General features: G+C 34.7%; 1 protein-coding gene across 1 annotated transcript in view; it reads left to right on the top strand.

The window, feature by feature from the left end:
* Nucleotides 1-1,685: 1,685 nt before the first annotated feature.
* Nucleotides 1,686-26,481, top strand: part of LOC106457360 — a gene marked incomplete at its 3' end in the record, with an annotated part of 71,042 nt that continues 46,246 nt past the window's right edge. Inside the window, exon 1 of the mRNA XM_013916771.2 lies at nucleotides 1,686-2,292. The remainder of the gene's footprint in view (nucleotides 2,293-26,481) is intronic.

The following is a 26,481-nucleotide window of genomic DNA, read 5'->3' as shown; positions in this document are numbered from 1 at the left end:
CCAACTTTCAAATAAAAGTGGACGAACAGACAGAAAAGGTATCTCAAATAATATGTTGAAATCTGCTGGGTTTTTTTCTTTTGTTGTTGTTTACTGAAATATGAGTTAGAAATGACTGACCTTTTAAAAAAAATTATAATTAATAGCTTGTGTATACGTTTTGCAACTTTAAAGTTTTGAATATTACTACTTCACTTGAGTAGTAAGTGGGTAGTAGTTTTATGTAGAGTATTAGGCGTTCAGTTTGTAATGAACAGATAGAAACAATTAAGATTAATATGCTAAGAGAAAAATATCATATATTAATTATTATAAATTAGTATTTAACATCAACAACCGTATTTTACAACAACCTCATAAATGAATAACTATATTCCGCTTAAATTTATACGAAGGGTTGCTTAATTACCTATGTTAATTAAGAGGTTAATGATATTTAAGTTTGGTCTAAGTAGGTAGGACGTTAATGCTCATTATATTATGACATTTTATTGATAATTGCAAAGACAGTGGTTTCAGTTTTTAGCCGTTTTATTTTTGTCTCGATAGCAGAAAATTTACATGTTGTTGTTTGTTATAAAGCACAGAACTACACAAAGGACTATCTGTGCTCTGCCCACCACGTGTATCGAAACCCGATTTCTAGCAGTATAAATCTGCAGACATGCCGCTGTGCCACTGGGGAGTAAATTTATATATGACAATCATTACTTGTAATGCTTTAATTACGGCCAACTCTATCAACTCATCAACTGATATTCATAAATGAAATATTGTTCTAGAGTTAGATTTTTTTTTAAATGTTATTTTCCTAAACAGTAAGGAGATAAGAATATAACTTTTCTCTCACCAATTAAAAACTAGGAGCGATTAAAGTATGCTATCCCTATTTGATAAGGACAGGGAATGTGTTCACTTTTTATCGCTCTATAGCATTTTTATCCCTGCTAAAAAGAGCCTCTTGGTTACGGTCATTAAGATAATTATCCGCATATGTGTATGTTGTTTTTTTCTTTAATAAAACTTTATGATATGCATGTAGAACAATTTGATCAAAATTAAACTCAAATTCTAACAGCTGCAAACTGCTTTCGGTGAACTTTAAATCTCCGAACGTGAATACCACGTGAGTGCTAGAAAACATTGATTAATGTATTCTATTTTCAATTCAATTTGACCAAAGAATAGTGCCCTTAAGACATCTCTCGGAAAAGCTATATGTGTTTAAGAGTAGAATATTCCCTTAGGTTGAATATGTGTTATAATACATCCAGGAAAAGCCAGAGGCTCAGAAAATACTATATAACTTTCACAGACAGGAGGGCATGGCCTAACTTACTTAGCGATAACTAGCTAGCTAGGTTGGGTCTGTTACTGGATCTCGCGTAATGGGAAATTTTCTATCTAGAAATACTTAAACACAATGGCATCATGACCTGTTTTCTTTCTTTCTTTTCTTCAGGATTTCATAATCAAGCCACTTTCCTTAGTGTTCTATTTATCAACTTGTCTCCGTACTTCGTCATTACAGTGAGCTTCAATGTTTGGTTTTAAAATCAATAAGGGTAAAAAAAAAAAAAAAAATCTAGAATAAAAGGACATATTCTAAATTGTTCAATTTGCAATCCAAAATAAAAAAAGGGGGTTTGCGTTTATATAGTTTTTCCCTTAGAATATGTTTGTGCTATTTTTAACTAACTCTCTCGTGCATTACCGGACTTGTATGTATGTCTATGTGTGCTTGTATAAATGAAGTGAATTAGTCTCAAATTGTTTAAGCTCCTGGACACAGTTTCTCAGAACTCAAACTATTTAATCATCAGTCTGCTACAAATAATTGGAGAATACAACAAGGAAAAACTGAGGGAGTAAATCAAATTTCGTTGGGAACTTACGGTGAGCCTCATTAATCTTGCCGTCTTCCTCTGTCGAAAGTCTCGGCAATTAGGCTGAAGAGGGAGAATGGTTTGCCGCCAGAGGGCTTCCTCCGTTACTGGGAAGAAATAGGACGCACTTTCCGCGGGACACTCAACTTCTGCATCGCGTCTCAAAGGCATTATGTATCCGGGACTCGCGCTTGAATTCGCTTGGTCTTCTATGATTTAGTTCTGCTCACAGATTGCGTTTTCAAGTGTAATTTTATATCACAGATTTCAACATTAGATGAGGATTACTGAACAGACCAACCCATCCAGATAAGCAAAGTCTGTTAGTTAAAACGAAGCAGGATGTAGAAGATTTCTAACTAGACGGATGAAGAGTCCAGCGACTTACTACTGAGTTATGAGTCAGGTACGCTGTGTTTCTGTTTAGTAACCACTATTATGGCAAGACATTAGGGAGTAAAATATACGTTAGGAATAATCACGTGATGAGACATCTGTGAAAATTAGTCCTAACGTGTAATAAGAAACAAGTATTTGTCAATGTGAATTCGTGAGAAAATTATTGTGATTATTATCTGCGTTTCATGTACATGATCGGTTAATTTGCATATATCTTAAGCACATTTATGACGTATTACATTTCAGTTGCAATAAATACAGTTCCCTTGTCATTTCTTGCATAATGTGTTTACACAAATTGGATAGATAGTTATATGATGTAAACACCTGTGATCTAAGTTACAACTAACGAAGCGTATAGTGTTTAATAATGTTTTGTGTTGCAGCAGTTTGGATTAAATCTAGCAACTGTGTTAAGTATTGTGCTTTCGGATATTTTCGTGGTTGTTTAGTTGTGAAAACAATTAAAAATGTTTCTATGTTAGCGTATGCATTTTGTAGCAAGCATTAAGTACAAAATTTTGACACCTGGATACAGAGATTAGGTTTGGTTCCACGATTTTCGGGGTGTCTCACACAAAATGTAGATGCGGTTGAAATGATCAAACACATTTTTTTGAATTGGATAGATCTCAAAGCAACAGAGAATTAAGAGAAGCAGAAGTATCCCATTCGGGTGTTTCCTGTTTGAAGGCCTGAAATCACACGAATTGTTTTTTAATTTGACAAAGAGCTCCTACAGAACCACAGCTCCTGTGAAACAGATTAAAGTTTAAACAGGCTGATGCAGTCCATATATATAGTTTTCCTCATCATGATCACAGATCCTTCGTTCTCTCAAAAAACAGGCTCTGTGCTATATAATGATTTATATATGTTTCTGTGTTTTCCGTAATCTTTTCTTAACAGTCTAAGATTTGACTCTAATATGAAAATAGCGTTATAAACTTTTAATTCCGTTCATTTAGCATCCAGATTATAGTTTTTTAAATGAAGTTTACTCTTGTACGTTTGGCGTGTTATAGATACTAAGTTCTATTGTAGCTTACCTGCAGTACACTATTTTTATTACATAGTGCTCAGATAACATATGTTTTGATTAAGATAAAAACAAAATATTTATATATTTTTTAAATACGTAAGGATTTATTCTCCTCACCTTTGTGCTTCCGCCTCCATTTTGACGGTACTGTCAAAATCCGCTCACAAGCACTAATTACTGGTGGCGCCATCTCTAGTAATCTGTCTAAACTACCAGTACAGTTTTCACGCCCGGCGAAAAGAGACGTAATCACAGCAGGTCGTCATTAATTTCACACAAAACCGAAGATTACTCTGAGCAAGGAACTCCCCCTCCAGTGTGTTTATTAAGCAGTTTGTCAACCACGCCTATTAAATACTGATACCATTGAATTAATGATTACGACAAGAATTTCTTTCGCTTACTTAGCAAAAAAAAAAAAATCAATTATTGATGATAACGTGGCTAGTCACGTATTCTAAAGCATTTTCAATTTTTTTTTTTGCACAGGAATAAAAAAAACAAAAAATATTTTTTATGTCCAGTTTTGAAAATTATCTATTCATTAATTCAATATTTACGACTTTCAATTAGAGCCCCCACCCCCAGTGGCACAGGGTATGTCTGCGGATTTACAGCGCTATAAGCCGGGTTTCGATACCCGTGGTGGGCAGAGCACGGATAGCCCAATGCGTAGCTTTGTATTTAACTACAAGCAAACAATTCAATTAGAATACAAACTGGATTAACTTCCGCAAAATGATTAGACGAGTTACACCTAGATGGTTTTATAAATTTCACTTTTTTTGCTATAATCAAACATATATAAGTAATTTCGTTTTATTTTTCTATAAATTTATATTTTTGACTTTGATTTTAATATTTGGACATTAAGTCATACGTTTAAGTGTCTACGGTGAATGAAAATGCATTTGTACTATATAATTTGTAATTGATTTCAGAGACATGAAATATTGTTTAACGCACACTTCGAAAAAATATTTCACCTATGTTCGTGATTGCCCTCCATCAAAATTAAGGCGACGAACGTCTTATGAAAAACTGGAATATTAGCAAATGTACGTCGTTTTTTATAGTTTTTAATCCAGCTTTCTATGTGGAGTGGGCGTTTCCATCATTGCATATATTTGGTCTTTGTTTATTCAATAATACTAGAAACGACCAAACTCTGCAAGGTATAGTGTTATTGAACCAAATGTTTTCTCCTTGTATTAATATTCATATCGTAGGTTTTAACTGCTTATTAATCGTATTAAGATAGCTTGAACACTATGAAGGGTTGTTATATTTATTTTTTCTAAGTTTATAACATTTTTTTTCTATAGATGATAGGTTTGCTATACACAATTTGGTACCAGGGAGGAATATATATGAATAGAATACTCTTGTAGAAGTACATAACTTAACATTAAAGGACAACAAGGGACCTTATGGTCCATCTAAGTCGTCCTTTCCACTATATTAAACTTAGTACTATAAAACTCAAAGTCAGCTCTTATCATTCAAATATTTATCAAATTTTTCCTTAAACACCCTAAATTACCCTCATCTACCACATCTAAAAGCAACCCGTTCCGAAGGACAACCACCCTATTAGAAGAATAATCTGTCTTAGCTGAAGATGGTTCCTACACTGCCAAATTTATATTTGTGTTTCATAGCCTTACCATTTTCACCATTACGCATCAACCCTGTCAATTCCCTTAACAATCTTAAACACCTCAATCAGATCCCCTCTAACTCTTCTTTTTCAACAGAAAACAAGATGAGAAATTTTAACCTATCCTCATATGACAACCTTTCTATCTCAGGTATCATCCTAGTAGCCCTTCTCTGAACCCTTTCCAACAATTCAATGTCCTTTCCAAGGTAAGAAGCCTAAAATTAAACGCGCAAGCGCACACTTAATTCTGTCTAACCTCAACACTTCGTTCCGTCTGTGTTCTTATTAATTTCAGCTATTCCTAACTGAATTCATTTGGAAGACCCAGTGGTTCAATAATAATTGTTAGGACTTATAACACTAGAAATCTGGTTTCGATTCACGTGTTGGGTAGAGCACAAATGGCCCATTGTGTAGCTTTGCGCTTAACAACAAAAACAAATAAACATATCCACGCGGGAGGCTTTTTTTTTTTTGGATTGTGTCAGCATCTTGTTATACGATACAGTTTAGTATCTGCACACTCGCTTCTTAGTTGTTAAGGAATTGGGTTAGATGTTTCTCCAAATAGGAATATAAAGATTATCCGTGTGCAAATAACGTGCATTTTTTTTCACATTGCCAAAAAAGGAAGCTTAAAGAGAAAATTGCCCGCATCTAGTCATCACAGGAAATTAAACTTATATATTGATTATATGTCTTCACTCGGGTAATTGTGACTGAGGCACCGAATCAGAATTGTTTTATTTTTATAATATTCGATTTTTTTCTGTTACACAAATCAATAATTCGTACTTTTTTTTTATTAATTAGACTTGTCTCATCCGTAAGAGAATCCTTTATGGAATATTTTCTGCAAGTTAATACACCCTGTTTGCGTAAGTATAGGTGTTGTGTTAAAAACTGATGCGTGTTGCAATATACATTAATATGTGTTGTATTGTATTTAACATGTATTTTGGCGACTGTTAACGTTTAGAGAATGTATGTTGTGCGAAATATTAAGATGGAAGATAACATGTGGGGCGCGTTACTATATTTTGCGTTCCTCAATAGTTCAGCGGAATGTCTGTTGGCTTACGACGCTATAAATCGGATTTCGATGCCTGTGGTGAGCAAAGCACAGATAGCCTATTGTGTAGCTTTGAGTTTAGTAACAACCAAAACCAGTAATACCTTTTGCGACGCTGGGAGCTCTTGAAATCAATTTTGCTATAAAATTTCCTAGTGATCCCCAGAAAACACAAGCGTCTAAAACCATTCTTTGAACAATTGGTTTATATAACAATAATTCTGTGAAATTATCTCGTCCCCACATAAATTGCAGTAAATAATAATAATGATACTAAAAAAAGACCAATTTCGAGAACACCCCCATCAAGCATATTATTACTGACAGTTATTCACTTGTCAAATTTTTATCTTTCTGCCTTGAAGACTATAATTAGGTTTTATCATTAATTTTTGAAATTAGCAGACTTTTTATTTCTGTGCAACGTTAACCTTGCATGTATCCAAATATAATAAAGGCTATTATAATGATAATACAACTCTCATTGTACTCAACAAGGTTTTGTCCTGATGCGCGGAGATGTAAATAAAGTTCGTGGGGGGTCAACCAGATTAGTTCTTATTCTATGTATCCGATCTGTAATGTTTAATATTTGGTAAATAGAAACAGTAAAATAAAAGTTTATTTTTTTAATGCTTTACGTGAACTATCACTATTTAACTATGAGGATTAAATGTAACATCCGTGTTTTGGATAGTTTACACTATTTTGGTGATTTAAGTGATGGGTTAATCGCACGTTACTTGAATGATGCTCCGGGTCACGTGCTGCCCTTGGAACTACAACCTCCATCGTCGATCCTGCTCGGCCTGATTGCCATGATTACGTGCTATTGCTCGTCGCCGCAATTTCCGTTTTAACGAACTTCTGCGAAGAATGGCGAAGCCAATCTTAGACCACAGATCGTTAAAGAATTTCCCCAGCTCGTCCACTGCACGTGGACGTCTACTTTCAATATCACATTTAAGCAGACCAAAGGCACAAAAGTCCATTGAGGGACTTGACAGGTATGTGGTCGAACGAGGTTGCTGTGATTCCAGTTTTTTTCGGCCATCTTTCTCATGAAGACAGCTGTAGATTTCAAGGTGTGGCGGGAAGCTAGTGAACTTTTCGCTTCTGGGTTTTTGTCAGCTTCAAATCCTTGTTTATTATCTCGTTAACGTACCAGGAGATATGCTGAATTTTATTGCAATGGCTTTATGGGTCAAATATTTCTTTTTCGTAACCAAAGCCATCATTTTGGATTGACTTGAGGTGTGGTTTCGGAGCCCCTTGCGGTCTTTAACACTTCGAAATCTTTCGGTTTCCTAAAGAATAACGAACGGTTCCTTCTTCGGAATGTTATGTTCTTTGCTTGTATGTCGTTTGAAAATCTCGCTATACAAATATCTTTTTCTGGAAAGAACTGTTATTTTCTCTTTGGTGTCATTGCATTTCGAATGATATTATGAAACATAATTAAACCTCTGTATAAAATTATGAAATAAGAAATAATATTACTAACACTAGCTTCTTTACTGGCAGGTATAACATCTGATGTAGCTTTAAAACTAATTTTTCAGTCCGTCAGAATTTAAATGTTATAATTAATTCCTAACACAATGTCAGCATCAAAGTACATCAATATGTATAAGTATATTTATGTTGGCGCCTGTTTTCGCTAGATAAATGCGTCGTAAATTAAAATGTGGTCGTATTCAAATATCTTGTCAGCGATGGCTATACTTATGAGAGCTACGAACAACCGTTCACACAGACTCAAAACCTCTGCTTTCATTCCTTAAATTACTGTATTTGAAGACGAAGCAGAACGATGATTGTAGTACACCAAGCGAGAAAAGCACTAAAATAAACAAAGCGTAACACAAATGGTAAAATAAGCCGTAACACAATTATTAAAGCTACGTGCTACATGCTACGCGTTGTGTAGTTTACCAACCGATATAATATAAATTTTATAGTATTGCAAGCGACATAATAACAGTTATAATGATTTGTTTGTTTAAAATGTTTGTCCAAAGCTACAAAAAAGGGCTACCTGCACAGAGCCAACCCCAAATTTTGAGTTTATCGACTAGAGGGAAGACAGCTAGTCATTAGCACTCACCGCCAACTCTGTTACTGCTTTTATTTGACCAAATAGTGAGATCTGACCACCACTCTTTAGCGTATCCATTCACATAAAGTGCGGCACGCTTTTTTGCTGCAACGCGTCACAAACCACGAACCCTCGCAATCATACTCTGAACTCACTAACCACTAAGCCATATCCGGTCTCAGATATAACGAACTTAGTGATATAATGCAAGATATGTTGTATATCAAGGGAAATAACACAGGTTTTTAGTATACTAATGAATGTAACACAAATATTATAATATATATATATATATATATAAAGTTATATACGCAGCAATTATTGCATATCTTTCAACATAACCCAAAAGTCATATATCCTAAGCAATCTAAGAATGTTATTTTAAAATATATCAAATAACATTAAATCAGTTACAACGATTTGTTGGTTTTTCGCGTAAAGTTACATTAGGACTATTTGTGTTAGCCGTCACGAATTTAGAAGTGATACATTAGATGGAAGACAGCTAGTCAATATCGCCCACCGCCAACTTTTGGGCTACTGTTATCTGACACTCACTCTTATAATGCATCCATAAAGAGCGAAGAGCGAGTTTTATCTATTTTTCTGGGGCTAACGGGACACAAACCACGGAACCTCAGGTTTATAATCAAGCACGATAAATACTGGACTGTGTTCGACCCTTAGTCCCAATGAACCGGGCAATATAACACAAGAGCTAAAGCACTTCAGACGGCCCGGCATAGCCAGGTGGTTAAGGCACTCGACTCCCAATCTGAGGGTCGCGGGTTCGAATCTCTCTCCCACCAAACATGCTCGCCCTTTTCAACCGTGGGGGCGTTATAATGTGACGGTCAATCCCACTATTCGTTGATAAAAAGAGTAGCCCAAGAGTTGGCGGTGGGTGGTGATGACTAGCTACTTTCCCTCTAGTCTTTCACTGCTAAATTAGGGACGGCTAGCGCAGATAGTCCTCGTGTAGCTTTGCGCGAAATTAAAAACAAACAAACACTTCAGACGAAATAGCATACCGAAACAAAACGCAAGCGTTATGATATATATAAAGTTAGATACACATCAGTTGTTGCATACCCATCAATATAACTGAAGAGTCAAATCATACTAAGAAACATTAAAAAGCGGCTTTATATTATGTCAAACAACATAAAGTTAGTTAACAACTACCAAATAATTAAGGAGTATAGTGTATCAAGCGAAATAATACATGATTATTGTATACAAAAAATAACACAAATATTATATATATATATATATATACTCGGAACAGTTATTGTGTACATATCGACATAACACATGTACTAAAGAATACTACGAAATGTAAAGAGTTTGGATTATAAATAATAATCATATCAAATTCATTTCATTTGTTAAGGATAACGATATACGATTTGGACGAACTTGAAAAGTCCAATCAGTTGTTGTGTTTTGGTTTATTTGACCTCGAAGATTTGCTTTATATTACAAATTAGAAGTGTCGGACTTTGGATAACACAAAAAAAAGTTTTGCTTAAAACAACAATTATTTTAAGAATACGGACAAGAGAAAATGCAAAATATTTATCGAAGAATTTCTGTTATAAAGAATGCAAGATGATATAATCACTGAAGTGTTTTCTTGATATATCCACGAACCTAGAAGAAAACGAAAGATCACGAAAGCGTTTTCTTGATATATCCACGAACTTAGAAGTAATTTGACAGTAGAGCTTGACTTTTGGTAAATAAAACGTAAAAATATAAACATTCAGAGATTGCTGTTAATATAACCGAGAAGTAACGTCCCAAATTTCATCAAGTTACGAACGAAATTATATCTAGTCTGTCCTGTATGTCAGTGTGACGTGCAGTCAACAATTGATTTTTCTGCTACACAACGCGAGTTTCGCGGAATGAAATTACAAGGCCGTATTTCAAAAAAGAAAAGTAAAAAAAAACAAATGTGGCTGAAATGAGCATGAGGCTTTCGTAAAACTAACGATAAAAAACAAATGTCAATCGACCACAAAAATACAAAAATAAGATGTGGCCTAGCAAACTTCATCGGATTCTTCTTCTCAAATGTTGACAAAAAGACTTGGATATCCATGTATTCTATTGTTAATATTCTATTGCTAAACATTTCATCCTTATTACGGCAAATGTCCAGGTGGTTAGGGCGCTCGACTTCACCGAAAACATGCTCGCTTTTTCAGTCGTGAGGGCGTTATAATGTGGCGGTCAATCCCTCTTTTCGTTGGTAAAAGAGTAGCCCAAGAGTTGTCGGTAATCCATTACTGCTAAATTAGGGACGACTAGTGCAGATATCCCTCGTGTAGCTTTGCGCAAAATTCATAAAACAAACAAACACTACAGCAGTAACAAACAGGCATTTTTCTACGAATCCAGTGGCTAACTTAACGATGAGCACGTTGGGCAAAAATTAAAGTTACAAGTTATAAGTAGTTTATTTAATTATATCAATTAAGTTCTACTGGAGCATTTCTTGGATGTTTTAGTCCGAGTTTAGCTCTTCAAAGAATGTTTCACTGCATTATATGAAGTCTGTACTTCTTGGAGAATGTATAGCTCTTCGTAGAAAATCCGTTTTCCAAGAACCTTCTTGATCGAAGTGAGTATTTTTCTTGTCTTGATTTATAAAGAAGGTGTCATGTGCCTTTAGGTTGACTAACGAATTATTTTATATTCAACAAAATCTGGTACAAATATATATGCAACGATATACTGAAAGGTAAGCCCGGATATATGTAAGTCAAAAGAATAAATGAAATAAAAACAAAACTAGATCAATTATCTAAAGATTTTATTACTTCAGCTAACTGAAATGAGCTGCTTAAAATATGCAAGCAGTGACGATATTATTTTAAGAACACATACGTGTTTTCGTTTCGGAATTAAAATGGCGGTTTTATAAAATGTTGTATATATTTATCTTGATTAAAATTACTGCTGTATTCACAAATTACCAGTAGTACTGAACATGATAAGTCGATTGGTATTTCATGCGTACAGACGGATTCCTTGTACTCGTAGGTCTAAATAGTTGTTGTTTTTTAACTTTAACTTTCCGAGATATTTTTGCTGACAAGTGTATGTGTGTGTGTGATCAGTTACTCACTCGTGGATGATCAGTAATTAGAAGTTACATGTTAAAATCTGCTTTTAACATGTAGTTTCTCGTAAGACTGAATGAACACACGTGTAATTTCTCGTGTTTACTTTTTTGCAGAATAGAAATACTGTAAAAATGTTCTTGTTGAATCAACAGAAAAACTTATTTTCTTAACTCTAACTGAAAATAGTCATTACTGACTTCCCCAGCTTAATGTTTTTAACATTTTTGATAGTTTAATAGAAATTAGGACATGTTTAAAGGTTTTGTTTGGGATTTGTTTCTACTGCACGAGTGAAAGCAAAGGAGAATACATTATAATACGTCACCCACTATACATCAGCTATATCCAGTGCCGACGAGGCTTTTCGCTAAATACCTGGGCACATGTTTAACTCCTCAATCGTTTTCTCTTTCTTTTCCATTTTATACAGATTTTGACACTATCTTGAAATATTATTTACGATTTTTTTTGGGGGGTCTACTCATTTAGATCTTTGATTAAAGTGTTTAGGCGATGTTTTTTGTTTTATTCTTCTTTTTGTGGGTTCTGCTCACTTAGATCTTTGATTAAAGTGTTTAGGCGATGTTTTTTGTTTTGTTCTTCTTTTTTGGGGTGGTTCTGCTCACTTAGATCTTTGATTAAACTATTTAGGCGATGTTTTTTGTTTTATTCTTCTTTTTTGAGGTGGTTCTGCTCACTTAGATCTTTGATTAAAGTGTTTAGGCGATGTTTTTTGTTTTATTCTTCTTTTTTTGGGGGGGTTCTGCTCACTTAGATCTTTGATTAAAGTGTTCAGGATGAATGTGGTTTCGGGTCTCTTTTCTAGATGCTGAGCGTATGTTGTTCTGTGGCATTATATAGATCGGTGTCTTGCTAGAGGCATGCGCAGAACAAATGCTAACACGCGTAATTACAGAACCCTTAGTCATGCAGCTTTCCCGCTCACACTCTCTGTCAGTGCAGCCGATAAAGGTTGTTCCACGCGACGGAACTGTAGTAGTGTACAGAAGTTAGCTTTTCGGGAAGCAACTTACCTTTTACTGACTTCGATGTTGTAGCACAGCAACTGGACTTTGTGATTTTCGAACTACGAAAAATGAGCCCAAACGTTGAGAAACCTGATCACCACAGATGTTATTTCGATAAAACAAAAAGGCTTTTATGATCTGACGGACTTAAGATATTAGACTTTATTAAAGACTGGTGTTATATCACTTGATCCATCACTGAGGTATGTAAACATAACGCTGATAAAATGATAAGACGAAATTATTGTTACGCGCCAAGACTTTACCGCTTCAAAGATGGCTGGTACCTGGATGACTGAAGGAAATTGGCAAATTAAAAAAAAAAGGGGATTATTATTTTGTTATATTAAACACAGCGTAGTATTCAAGAAACTACATAAACTAACTTAAAACTCGCTTTGGCGGCACCTAATTGGCGTTTTCGTCGTACTCTCGTCAGATTCCTTCGACAATTCTCTCGCCCTGGAAGGAGAAAAAAACATGTTTAATGTTACTTCAGAAAGTCAAGCTAGAACGACGAGTTAATCAGGTGATTTTTTGTACTCTTTATTAATATTAATCTATTTATATATAAGATTCATTACGTAGCTTTTGACATGTAACTGTTAAACTGTTAATGTACAATAGAATATAAGATATCAATCACTGCTTTTAGATCATATAATTTCAATTTTAGTGCAATTCGGTGGGTTTTTCTTTATTTATAAATCCATCAATGCTGGTATAATATAAGGCCTTATTTAATCAAAATACAATCTAAGACGTATCTTACATATAACGTTATTGTTGGGTGTTACTACCGACACAGATTCAGCTTGGAATATCGAAACTTAAAGAAGATAATAGTTAGACACAAGAAATTTCAAACTGAAGAGAATTATGGTTGAAAAAGAATCAAATGTATAACTTTTTTCTTTAATTTTCTCTTGGTTGTATGTGGATGTATGACATTTTTTTTATAAATGCTTAGGTCCCGGATTTACACTAGAGTTTAGAAAATTGACTTTTTAGTATGATGGACAATATTTTTATGTTGGTTTCCATGTAAACATTTTTTGTAATGTAGCCATAAGTAAATGTGCTTTTTTTATTTTATTACAGACAGACAAGATATCATAAGGTTATTGTTTAAAATTTTGTTTTGAACTCAGATGCGCGTGTTCTTGTACTCACCATTTAGCCCCCCAGTGGCACAGCGGTATGTCTGCGGACTTACAACGCTAGAATCCGGGTTTCGATACCCGTGGTGGGCAGAGCACAGATAGCCCATTGTGTAGCTTTGTGCTTAATTACAAACAAACAAAACTCACCATTTATGTTTTTACCAAACAAGTTTCAACCACACAGGTAGCTGTTTCTCAGAGTAATGGTAGAAACATAACAGTGATCATATACTGTAAAAGTGTGTGATACACATACAAGTCGTAAGTTTAACTTTCAATATATTGCTCGTAACATGTTACATATATCGTAACATGTTACATATAAATCACAGAATTACGAACGCTCAATGAGGGTGATAATTCTTGAGTTCTTCTTTGTATTTTTCTACAGGGTGGATTAAGGATTAAGCTCTAAGAGATTATAACGCTAAATATCAGGTTTCTATAGGCAGGACACAGATAGCTCATTGTATAGCTTTGCGCTTGGCAACAAACAAATAAATCCTGTCTTCTCGTTATTTATAAGTAGCTGCTTACTTTGTTGAATTTTTTTTTTTGATTTTGACTTTACAGACATTCGGTATTTAGAACCAAAATTGAGTGATACTTTGATCGGAAATAACTAGAATGAGTCCCATAAATTACACTATTACGCTAATTAATGTGTCACAGTTTTACAGTTCCGTTTATTAATGTGTCTTGAGTTGACACAGTTTTACAGTTCCGTTCATTAATGTGTCTTGAGTTGACACAGTTTTACAGTTCCGTTTATTAATGTGTCTTGAGTTGACACAGTTTTACAGTTCTGTTCATTAATGTGTCTTGAGTTGACACAGTTTTACAGTTCCGTTTATTAATGTGCGAAACTTTGTTACACTTTAAATATTATGGTATAACATCCGTCCCTCCTCTAGGACAGCGGTAAGTCTTTGGATTTACAACGCTAAGATCAGGGTTTCGATTCCCTTCGGTGGACACGCAAACACACACGAATAACTTACACTGCTTATTGTTGCGAAGCACATTCTTGACCGGGTTCATATCAAAATCCTAGTGTGTAATTTCGAATCCACTATATAGCTATCCAGTTGTCATGGTCTTACATATAAATGTTTATGTTCCATATTATATATGTATGTTTCAAATAAACATAAAAATATTGATAAAATAATGGTAAAATGGTTCCTGAATATTCAGTTTGCTTGAACAGTTCTAAAAGTTGCCTTTACTTAAGGTTTCACAATTTTAGGCTTAATTCACAAGTAACTATTTAGACATGTGTACGGTTTGTTTGTTTGTTTTGAATTTCGCGTAAAGCTTCACGAGGGCTATCTGCGCTAGCCGTCCCTAATTTAGCAGTGTTAGACTAGAGGGAAGGCAGCTAGTCATCATCACCCACCGCCAACTCTTGAGCTACTCTTTTACAAACGAATAGTGGGATTGACCGTCACTTATAACGCCCACACGACTGAAAGGGCGAGCATGTATGGTAAGACGGGGGATTCGAACCCGCGACCCACATATTGCGAGTCGAGCGCCCTAACCACCTGGCCATGCCGGGCTTTCTAGTTTCGAGTTAGCTAGAATAGAACCAAACATTGAAAGAGAAAGGGTGAACGAATTAAAAAAAAAATAAGTGGGTGCGAATATACTTAGGTATTCGGCATCTAGAAAATGGCGACCCAATAATTGGTTATAAAATAAATATCTAATGTATTTAACCCATGTGTACGGAAATAATAGGATTAATGAAAATAATTATTTCATTAAGTTAAACAAAAACATTGTTTCAGTGTAATTTTGGTTTATGAAGACAACTCTGAAATATAGAATAAAAATATGGTAATGTATTGCCATACAATATATACAATATACAATATAATGTAATATGCCATATTTAATGGGAAATATATTGAATATGTACCATACCTCTACGTTTTGTGTTAAAATATGTTTAAAAACACAGAACTGTTTATTTCTTCCGTTGAGATTCTAAATACAACATACCAAGCAGCACGAAAGTAATTTAAAAATAATTGCTCATAACATAACCATTTAGTTTTACGAAAACACGCGGAAACATTGTACATTAAAATGTACTTAAAGAATCAATAAAACCGAAATCTGTCGAGTTAATTCTGATGATTTTTAGTTTGTAATACCAGACGGCAATGAGTGCAGTTTATGTCAGTACTCGCCAGTAAGCTTCACAAAACAATTAAAAGGATAATTAGAAATTATTATGTTACACTTATGACAAAATATACATCACCGTTATAGAATAATGTAAATCACACACCCTCGGTCCATATTTATGCTTATCAGACATATCATGGTCCGTCATGTGACCCGAAGCGTAAATGATTGGTCTATGTCATCATAGAATCACGCAGTCTTGTCTCATTTGTTACTTTGAAGAGAGTAACAGAGTTAAAAGTGTGCACCGAATTCATTATATGTAGACTTCGAAGAAGAAGCACGAGAGCCATTGAATAAAAGGAAACCGGCCAATAACAGCAGACTCTTGCAAAATAGCTAGAAGTGTATCAAAGTGTCATGAACAGATTATGAAACGACTCCAGGACAATGGTAGAGTTCCTCGGACAACGCATGACATCGTCCATAAAACAACTAAACAAACGCTATACATGTGTTAATTCTGGCTCGTCACGTTCGTAGGGTATCTGTTTTAACATCGAACTGCAACTGGACATCATGTCAGTATACAAACAATGGAATATATATATATATATATATTACAAGGCTTTCCTAGCTGTATGCCAGATACCCATTGATGTTCATTCTGCTCACAGCAAGGCACAGTACAGTTCTTCTGCAGTGGTGCCAGGAACAATCTTTGTGGACCAATGACACGTTGAACATTATTAGTTTCACATAGTAGTTGATCTTCACTTCATAGAAAGATAAGAGGCTATACTATTTTGTAGAGAATGTGGAACCAAATATACCTCCATTTTTATATCGGAACGTAACTCATATAAAGGGGATAAAAGTATGGCGTGAGCATAAATGACCACTGATGGACGAAGGGATCATTGTAATTTGCGGAATGGCACAATCAGTACTACTTATTATGAGAACCACATCCTACAACCCTTTGTGCGGCCATGTGCCTATTATAATTGGTCCTGATTTCAGTCCACTCAATAATATCAGCTGCCTCCACGACGCTATAACGGTCGACACGGTCCTTGTAGAAGGTGGGATTGACCGAAGGTGTGGCTTGTATACTCACTGTACATTGATTACATAGAACTTTTATGAAATAGTATTAGGATAAACATCATATTCTTTCAGGTGGTTCGTGGAAATAACTCCTTCAAAGGACCATATCACCACTCTTGTTTCAAGCATACAAAATGGATGCCAGACTGCTCTTGGTGTTCTTAGTGATCGTAATTCATATACGAGTTGAATTAAAAACGTAATCTGCCAAACCAAATTCCGTTATTAAAGTATAAAATATAACATAGAACAATATACAAAACATCTAATAACAGATAATTAACTTCTAAAGGAGTTAGTGTCTAATTAGATATACGTAGAGCTCTCCGCCATTTCAGTGGCTGATATAACATTCACTTGTATATTTTGTGAGGAAGACTGCCGACTTACCATGACTCTCTTTACAAGACTAAATATTTTGAGAAATATAACTGATTACCATGAATAATCCAATGATAAAACAAAATCAGGGAAGTATAGTCTCAAGCGTTATACTTTTTAAGAAAAAGACAAAAATGATGTATATGATTACATTTATTGTTATTGTCGTCTTTAAGAAAGCTGTACGTTATCGTAATAATAATAAAGAAATGTGTAGGATTCGCAATTCGTTCAACAGTACCCTAAAGCTACTGAAGTAGTTTGAGCGCATGCCTGCTACTCAACTAGAGCTTAAGAGAGCTTGAGCTAGACCAGACTTGCTTCATTAGTAGAACTGAAAGGTCCCTATGAAATAATTTAATTACAGTAGAGAAAAGATTTTGATTAAGAAATAGTAAATTAATGAAAATGGCGTGTTCTACTTGATACTACTATGAAGGAGAAAAGATAATGCCATTAATCTCCGTAAAACTATATTTTCAAAATCATTAAAATATATATTGGAGAGAGAGATATCGGCTCAAATTCTATGGTGTCATTTCCTCACAATAGATGGCGACAAATATCAAAAACATGTTAGTCAGTTAATTAATGAAAAGTTAAAAATATTATATGTCTTTATTAATGAATAAAAAGTCGGTTAATTCATAAAAATGCACGAATAAAAGTAATAAGGTAAGTGAAACATAAAATGTCACTATTTTTGGTTCTGTTTTGACAAAACAGTTAGTAAAAAGGAATCGAAATGAGGCTCGTTAATGAAAAGATATTTGGTTGAAGAGTGACTCGAAGAAAAGAACATAGTTTAAATTATACTTTTTATTACTCAGCTTCTAATCTCTTCCAATAGTTGTCTTTTACACTCTGTATTAATAATAACACCTTCTGAGTAAAAGTAAAAAGGAGGGTATAATAATATGGTAATCACACTATAACTGTTATTTCGAGTGACGACGATGCCTTTCGATTAATACCAAGGCTCTTCTGGCCGACTGGGGTATGACATCATGGTGGTTGAGACGCTATTTGTATTAGCAAAATTGCTTGACAACAACTGTTTCGTTTTGAAGTCGACTATTTATAAATTTTACATATATCATAACACATCAGTATTAGGTTAATTAAGGATATCTTAATATTATCTGATTACTTTATTTTAACGCCATTTATTATCAATTAATATTTTCTTGAATGAACCTTCTCAATATTCAGCATCAACGAGAAAAGACTACATTAGCTATTATTAACAAGAGCTTGTGAGTGAAAGTAAAGAACAGTGTATAATACTATTACATATACAACGTTAATGTTGAGCAAAGGGGACGCGAGTTGGTCCTGTGGTAGAGTTCTGGACTGTGCGATACTACAAAATATATCCAACACTTTAACCTTTGAGTGTGTTATAAGAGTGACAGACAGTCCTTAGCGTTAATGGCGGATAGTAGCGTGCTGCTAAATAACTGCCTTCCGCTGTTAACTAGTTCAAAATTAGGGTTTGGTTTGAATTTCGCGCAAAGCTACACGAGGGCTATCTGCGCTAGCCGTCCCTAATTTAGCAGTGTAAGACTAGAGGGAAGGCAGCTAGTCATCACCACCCACCGCCAACTCTTGGGCTACTCTTTTACCAACAAATAGTGGAATTGACCGTCACATTATAACGCCCCAACGGCTGAAAGGGCGAGCATGTTTGGTGTGACGGGGATTCAAACCCGCGACCCGCAGATTGCGAGTCGAGTGCCCTAACCACCTGGCCATGCCGGGCCTACAGCTAAAAGGGCGAGCATGTTTAATGGGACGGGGATTCGAACCCAAACATTAGGGATAGCGGCAGATTGCCTTAGTAGGTTTGTCACAAGTACGAACTAGACGTCGAAGTTGAACAAAGTATCTCTTATTATTTGCCCCCCAGTGGGACAGCAGTATGTCTGCGGACTTACAACGCTAGAATCCGGGTTCCGATACCCGTGGTGGGCAGAGCATAGATAGCCCATTGTGTAGCTTTGTGCTTAACTTCAAACAAACAAACAAACTCTTATTATTTAAACATTAAATGTACACCCAAAAAATTTTACACTGATTTTCTAGCTCTGTTAATTGAAACTTTTAAATTTAAATGTAACGAATCTGTGGCTTCCGTGCCGCTTTTTGAATGTATACCTTTGAGTTTTTAATAATGGACGTATAGTTGTTTAACATGGTTAAGAAACGCCGCTTGTGGTACTCTATACTGTTTGGTAGCGGTGCCATTACCAATACATGTACCACTGTATAAAATAACAAGCGTATCCTTTTTATCATTCTCATTGTCCTTGGGTGATTTTTATTTTTCGTCGGGTTAATAGTCAGCAATATTAGATTTCTTGTGCGGCTTTAACCTTTTAAAAAAAACCAAAAACTTACCACTCTTTTCAGAGCTATTCAACGTCCTATTTTCCTTAGTGTCCTAGCTATTCAGCTCTAAACGATTTTGGTTCATTTATATTCATAAATTATACAGAATTTATGATTGGTTACGTTAACTAATAACCTTAGCAACCTTCAGATCACTCTTGTGGAACTGTATATAGTAACCGGTATAAGAAAAAAACAAATTAGATAAGCAGATGAAAGAAGTTGTGAACATGTGGTAATTTTAGTTTTTGATTTTAATGCTAATTATCTTATAAAAGAAAAATGATTAAATTCGAAATACGGGTGAGAACAGATTTATTCTGACAACTTTTGATGGGATAGTTAACAAAAAAAAGGTCACTAGTAATCCAAAGATGTTACTAGCTCGTATTTTCTTTGATGTACTCGTATCGTTTTGTTCTGTTTCCTGTGAGGATATAGTGCCATTTTGTTCTGTTTCCTGTAGTGTTACGGTGTTGTTTTGTTCTGTTTCATGTAGTGTTACGGTGCTGTTTTTTCTGTTTCCTGTGATTTTACGGTGCCGTTTTGTTCTGTTTCCTGTGAGGTCATAGTGCAGTTTTGTTCTGTTTCCTGTAGTGTTACGGTGTTGTTTTGTTCTGTTTCATGTAGTGTTACGGTGTTATTTTCTTCTCGTTCCTTTAGTGTTACGGTGCCGTTTAGTTTCCTGTGGTGCTACGATCCCAATTTTATTCTGTTTCCTATTGTGTTACGGTGCTATTTTTTCTGTTGCCTGTGATTTTACGGTGCCGTTTTGTTTCCTGTGGTATTACGTTGTCGTTTTCATGTTTATACTTGACGGTTTTCAATTTTCGATTCTAATTTATTTACTTAGGTAACAAACGGTATGAAATGTTAAGCTCTGCTCACATTCCACATAAAGCAAAGCTACGACAATCCTGATATACAGTTTGACTTCAGATATACATTTGTGAAAAGTAACACATATTCAGTCATTATGATGTCAGACACACAAATAAAGCTTTGATAAATAGGTATTATGTCGGCATTTATTTATCACGCTAAAAATGCACAATAACCATTTTTAGTTCACAGCATTTCATATTTTCACTCATTTGACGATCGCCTTAAGTAAAAACTTAAAACTACTTTTTCTAAGGCACATATCGATCGCCTTAAATAAAAACTTAAAACTACTTTTTCTAAGGCACATATTATCTTATGGAAAATAAAATTTAAAATAAAGAAAAATAGAATACAACCAGAACAAAAGGTAATGAAAAAAGTTACAAGTCAGTTTTTTTTTTTTACTCTAAGCCATCTAACTGTATGTTATCGCACACTGTACAACTGATAAGAATATATCGGAATGACACATTTTCGAGGTCTTATCAATCGAGCTCTTGTTGCAAGAACGTTAAAATAATGAGACGAGTGTTCATAGCACGCCACTAATAGGGTGAATAACTCGCCGATGTACAAGTTCTCTGCTTCAACCTAAGATAAAGTTCCAGGTGATATGGTTTGTCTTGTTATAAATGAAAATCCGAGCAATACTTCACATTAATTGACCGTTCACGAGCGCACCCTTCCGGTAGCTCGAGCTGTACAGGATATACATCATAATGACGATGATCGTAATGAGTCTGTGGAAATACTTGACCACCCACTTATCTGATAACCGAATATACTGTAGAGCTATGCTGTGTTTCTTTATTACTATTTTAATTATGATTGATTTTTGTTTTCATTTTGTGAGGTGGCCTAAAAGATAAAGAAGACGTGAATTAATGTTTATTATTTTGTTATATATCTGATAACATAGACAATGATATGTGCGTCTTAAATATCTGATAACATAGACAATGAATGATATGTGCGTCTTAAATATCTGATAATATAGACAATGATATGTGCGTCTTAAATATCTGATAATATAGACAATGATATGTGCGTCTTAAATATCTGATAACATGGACAATGATATGTGCGTCTTAAATATCTGATAACATAGACAATGATATGTGCGTCTTAAATATCTGATAACATAGACAATGATATGAACGTTTTTATATTAATACCAGATGTATTTGATTATAAAACTCCAGACTGCTTGTTGAGTAAATGAGCAGTTGGCAGGTAGGAGTTTTAATGAGGCTTAAGGAGTGCATATGTATTCGATTTTCTGACAGAATACTGACACGTCACTAGCTTAGTCTGGGCAGTGTCAGAGGCACAACAAATGACTATGTAAGCCTACTCAAGAAACGTAAAGGCGACTTATCTTGGCGGATTAAACTGAATTAAGACATACTAAGGCACATGGAATTCGTTAACAAAAGTCATCAATTACTTTTAACTGTAAACAAATATAAATAATTAAGTTGTTGAATTTTTATTATTCTTACCAGTTTAAACATGTAACACGTTCTCATACATTAAGGAAATTCACGAAGTGCAAATAAGTACAATAACAATTGTTAGACTTTTTATTTCTGGATTAATGAAATTTGTATTCAAATAAAAAAAAGTAAAATATACCAGAAGTTCTCGTAAGCTAATATTTAAACTAACCCAAGTTTTCTTGGTGTTAAACTTCCTGTATTTGGTCATTTAAACTATAAACTACGTAATCTAGATTTAGTAATTTCAATGAACATTCATAGAGCTGAAATGTGCGTTTTAATTCATTATATATTTGAATACAAACATTTTTTTACTTGCGACGAGGTTGTACATTTCCTCGTCGTGTTCAGGAACATTGTAATCTATAGCCTAGCGATGCATAACGATTCATTTCAGTTTTCACTACGAGAGAGAGTTTATCGATTAACTACACAAATACAAAGAAAAATTCAAAAGAACCAGAGAGACTAACGGATTTTCCCCCAAGAGACAAAATATTTTCGTTTGTCTAGAGAAAGAGAGAAAGAGATCCATATAACCCTATAAAGTTCCAGAAAGTTTTATTTTATCGGAGAAATGTGTGTGTTTTCTTACAGCAAAGCCACATCGGGCTATCTGCTGTGTCCACCGAGGGGAATCGAAAATCCTAATTTTAGCGTTGTAAATCCGAAGACTTACCGGGGAAGTGCTTTACACCACTTTTAGTGGAAGACAGAAAACGTTTGTTATGGAAGGAGGCGTTTATACCTTTCAACTGAAAGAACTAAATTTTCTAATAAGGTTTGGAGAAAGAGAGACCACAAAAGTGCCCTTAGATTATACAAAGCCAAAGCCAATTTGGGGAAAAGTACACAAATATTAATAATTTCTTCTTCCATTTTATTAATATGATAAAAATTACTTCAGGCAAATGTGCTGCAAACTTTTCTGGCTTCGAATGGACACCGTTCCAACGTAATAGCTTATAAAGCTATTAAATTCTTAAACACTGATTATATGCTTGTGGAAACGAATGCTATTAATCTTAGTTTGAGACCACCCACACATGTCTGTCAACATTATTTCTTATGTTCCCTTACAAAAAAAAATCAAAAATGTAATATATATATTATCACGTAACTTGTCTGTTTCAGTTTTAGACACACAAAAAATTAGTACATGGGTGTTAAGGGTATTTTTCTGACTGTTGCTAAAGAACATGAAAATTCACCCTGTACATATAATAAAGATTAATGCTTTAGACATCACCCATCAAATAATGGCAATATTTTCTTTCTTTTTTCGGTGGTACCCTTATTTCCTTTAAAACTAACGTAACTTTCAGCGGCGTTATCCTTAAATATGAAGATGAGTTTATGATATAACAGTTGAGATAATTGAACTAATAATTAGAACAAAACTAAACATATAATTCAGTAAGTTCACCAAGACTACTGTATGACCCTTAACAAAGCGAAGCATTGGTGTTGTTTCTTTCTACGTTCTTATTTATATATATTATCGCAACCAAGAACTCCGACATTAATTATAACAATATTGGTGTCATTTTTAGTCTATGACCCCACCCCTAATGAGGCTCAGCGGTAAGCTTAATCCTTAAAACACTAAATTCAGGGTTCGAACTCTGCTGTGGGGCACGGCGTAGATAGTCCATTGTGCAGCTTTCTGTTTATACAAAGAAGTACATGTGTGTCTCTTTCTCTGAATCTCTGAGCCAGGACTAGCGGCCTCAAGTAATAAACTGACACCGGAATATATGAAAGTTATTATTATTTTACCTTTTATTACCTTACAATGGGGAATTTTTAAACGTTAATGTGTTTTTAGATATGTTAGTGTTAATTGTTAAAATTTTAACTTTAATTGAGTCTACACTAACACCAAACGATTCCCGTTACTTCCCCCTGTTGCCAACACAAGAATCATCAACTCAACCGATAGCCTCTAGGTATATATACACAAATGGACGTTTATTATACATTACAGACTGTCTAATTACATGGCAATAGATTTATTGAACTCACTGGAAACTAAAACTTGCATGCAGATAGTGGGTTCAAGGCTTTTTTTTTTCTGATACTATCATCTATGAATTTCAAATCTGTCTTAAGAGAGCGCCATATAAGGCAGTTAGCGTGAGTAACACGTAGCAATAATAATAAAGAACAGTAAAATTAAATACAAGCCGGAACTTGAGGTAGGAGTGCTAGCTTGTCATAGATAGAAAACAAGCCAACATATGATTGAGAAGGATCTTATGATGTGTTGAAAATACCTTGTTTAAAGTGTAAGTAATTGGGATTTCAAACCTTATGAGAGAAGTAAGCTGTTTTAATTAGAAGAATCCAATTGGAAAAGTAATTAGTTTTTAAAAACAACTTTCCAAGTTGGAGAGTCAATAAGCTCTCATTTGTTGGTACGTTAGTGTATGAATGAATTGATTGGTAAAAAACTAAATCCATTTAGTAAGCAGTGTGGTGCTAATGAGACTTAACACAGCAATGCCCAGAACGCATGTGAATCGTTAACGTGTACATCTCAAAGCTACGATGTAGATTAACAATAACGACATAAGTTAAAGAACGTAGTTTCCAACCGTACACACTAGTGCTGGCATCAGAACTGCTGATCGTCAATGAAGCCGTTACGTAACTAATTGCTTTCCTCGACGTGAGATTTGAAGTTGAATCTCCCGATATAACTCGTCAAAATTACTAATAGCAGTCTCACTACCCAGCTCTTTCATATATTATTTCATATAGAATTAAAAATTATTTCTAAAGAAATGTACATAAAAAAAATTACCCAAACCTGTCGGGCTGAGATGAATACCTAAAAGACAGATTGCACTCAAAACAAAAGTATTTAATTATTTCAGGCACTGATGGGTGTGTGTGTGTGAAAAATAGCTTATTATCGAACGCAGTATAGCGTTGGTTTATGTTATTTCGTGCGAACAATTGTAACAATGTAGTTTTCGAATGTGTACATTCGTGTTTAATCTGAAAAAAAAAACACTAAAAAACCAATCGATAAACACAGTGAAGAATCATTTGCTCATAAAGATTTGAACGACATTTTGAAAAAAATGTTTGATAATTTTGCCGAAATACTCTTAAGTAGAAACATTTTAAAAATTGTTTTTGAATAATAAGTAGATTATTAATTTGACGACAAAACAAATGCTCCTGAAGAAGAGATTCTCTCACTAGACAAACGCTAGTATTGTAATGTGTAGGAGACATTATGAATTCCACATCATATCCGAACCGTCTGCCTATGTTAGTAAATTAATATACATGTATATATCCTGCGACGCAATCAAGAAGTAAACTTGATCGCGAACAGAATACTAATGGACAGAGCTAGGAGACTGGAGTTGTAGGTTGGACATGGGTGGGGTGTTAATTGTAAGATGTAAGGGCCATGCATTTGTAGGGAGAAGGCTGCTTGGTACCTTTTTTAAATTACTCTCCTAACTTCTTTTTTTTTCGACTGCAATAAGGACACTTAAAAGTGGAGGGTGAAATTGTACGTTTCTCATAGAGTGGCCAATAGCGAGTCACAAAAGCGAAGAAACTAAATACACACACACACACACATAAAAAAAGAACATCAAGCACAGCTAAAGAATAGTAATTAGTCTGATTGTAGCAATTTTCAAAGGAGCTCCAACTAAGAATATCATTACTTGTTGAGGAAAACAAACAAATAAACAGAAAACAATGTATAGTCATTTGTTCTTCATTATCCTCGAGCTTAAGGTGAATTCAAATCTTGTGTCGTACATAAATATATCACTCAAAGAAACCGTTAGATAATTATTATACAATTTTGTTTAGGTATAGCGTGTAATGTTACATTTATACGAACGTCCCCGTAGATTAACGCCACTGTTCAGAAGTTTGTTTGTTTTGTATAGAACAAAGCCACAATTGGCCATCTGCTGTGTCCACCGCGGGGAAACGAACTCGGTATTTTAACGTTGTAAGTCTGTAAACTTACCGCTGTCTCACCTGTTCATCAGCTTGATAGTGCACAGATTATAAGTAGTTGGTAAACATTAATTATTAAAAAGAAACGCAAGAAGTATTTAATAAGTTTCATTGATAGTTTTTAAATAGCGCACTTGAATCACGACTAACTGAATAAAGTCCTAAAAACACAAAAGAATTCCACAAACAACTTATACGTGGAGAAAATCCGGATATTTTTTTAGAGTAAATAGATAAAAACTTAACGTTATCCTTAGTTATAGTCTTCCCAAACGAATACAGTTGAAAAAAATATCATATTAGTATCACAGTTTACGAACATATCACAGATTAGGCGGTTTTTATTTTATAGTAAAACTTAAAGCTATACAATGGGCTATCTGTGCTCTGCCCTCCACGGGTACCGAAACTCAGTTTCTATCGTTATAAGTCTGCAGACATGTCGCTGTGTCACTGGGGGGGGGGGGGGTATTTGTTTACTTGTCGCGGGTTCGAATCCCCGTCCCACCAAATATGCTCGCCCTTTCAGCCGTTATAATGTGACGGACAATCCCACTATTTGTTAGGTAAAAAGAGTAGCCAAGAGTTGACGATTGGT

This window comes from Limulus polyphemus, unplaced genomic scaffold (genome assembly GCF_000517525.1).
Source record: "Limulus polyphemus unplaced genomic scaffold, Limulus_polyphemus-2.1.2 Scaffold322, whole genome shotgun sequence".
Lineage (NCBI taxonomy): Eukaryota > Metazoa > Arthropoda > Merostomata > Xiphosura > Limulidae > Limulus > Limulus polyphemus.
The sequence above is the reverse complement of the archived record's forward strand: the minus strand, read 5'-3'. Positions and strand labels throughout refer to the sequence as shown.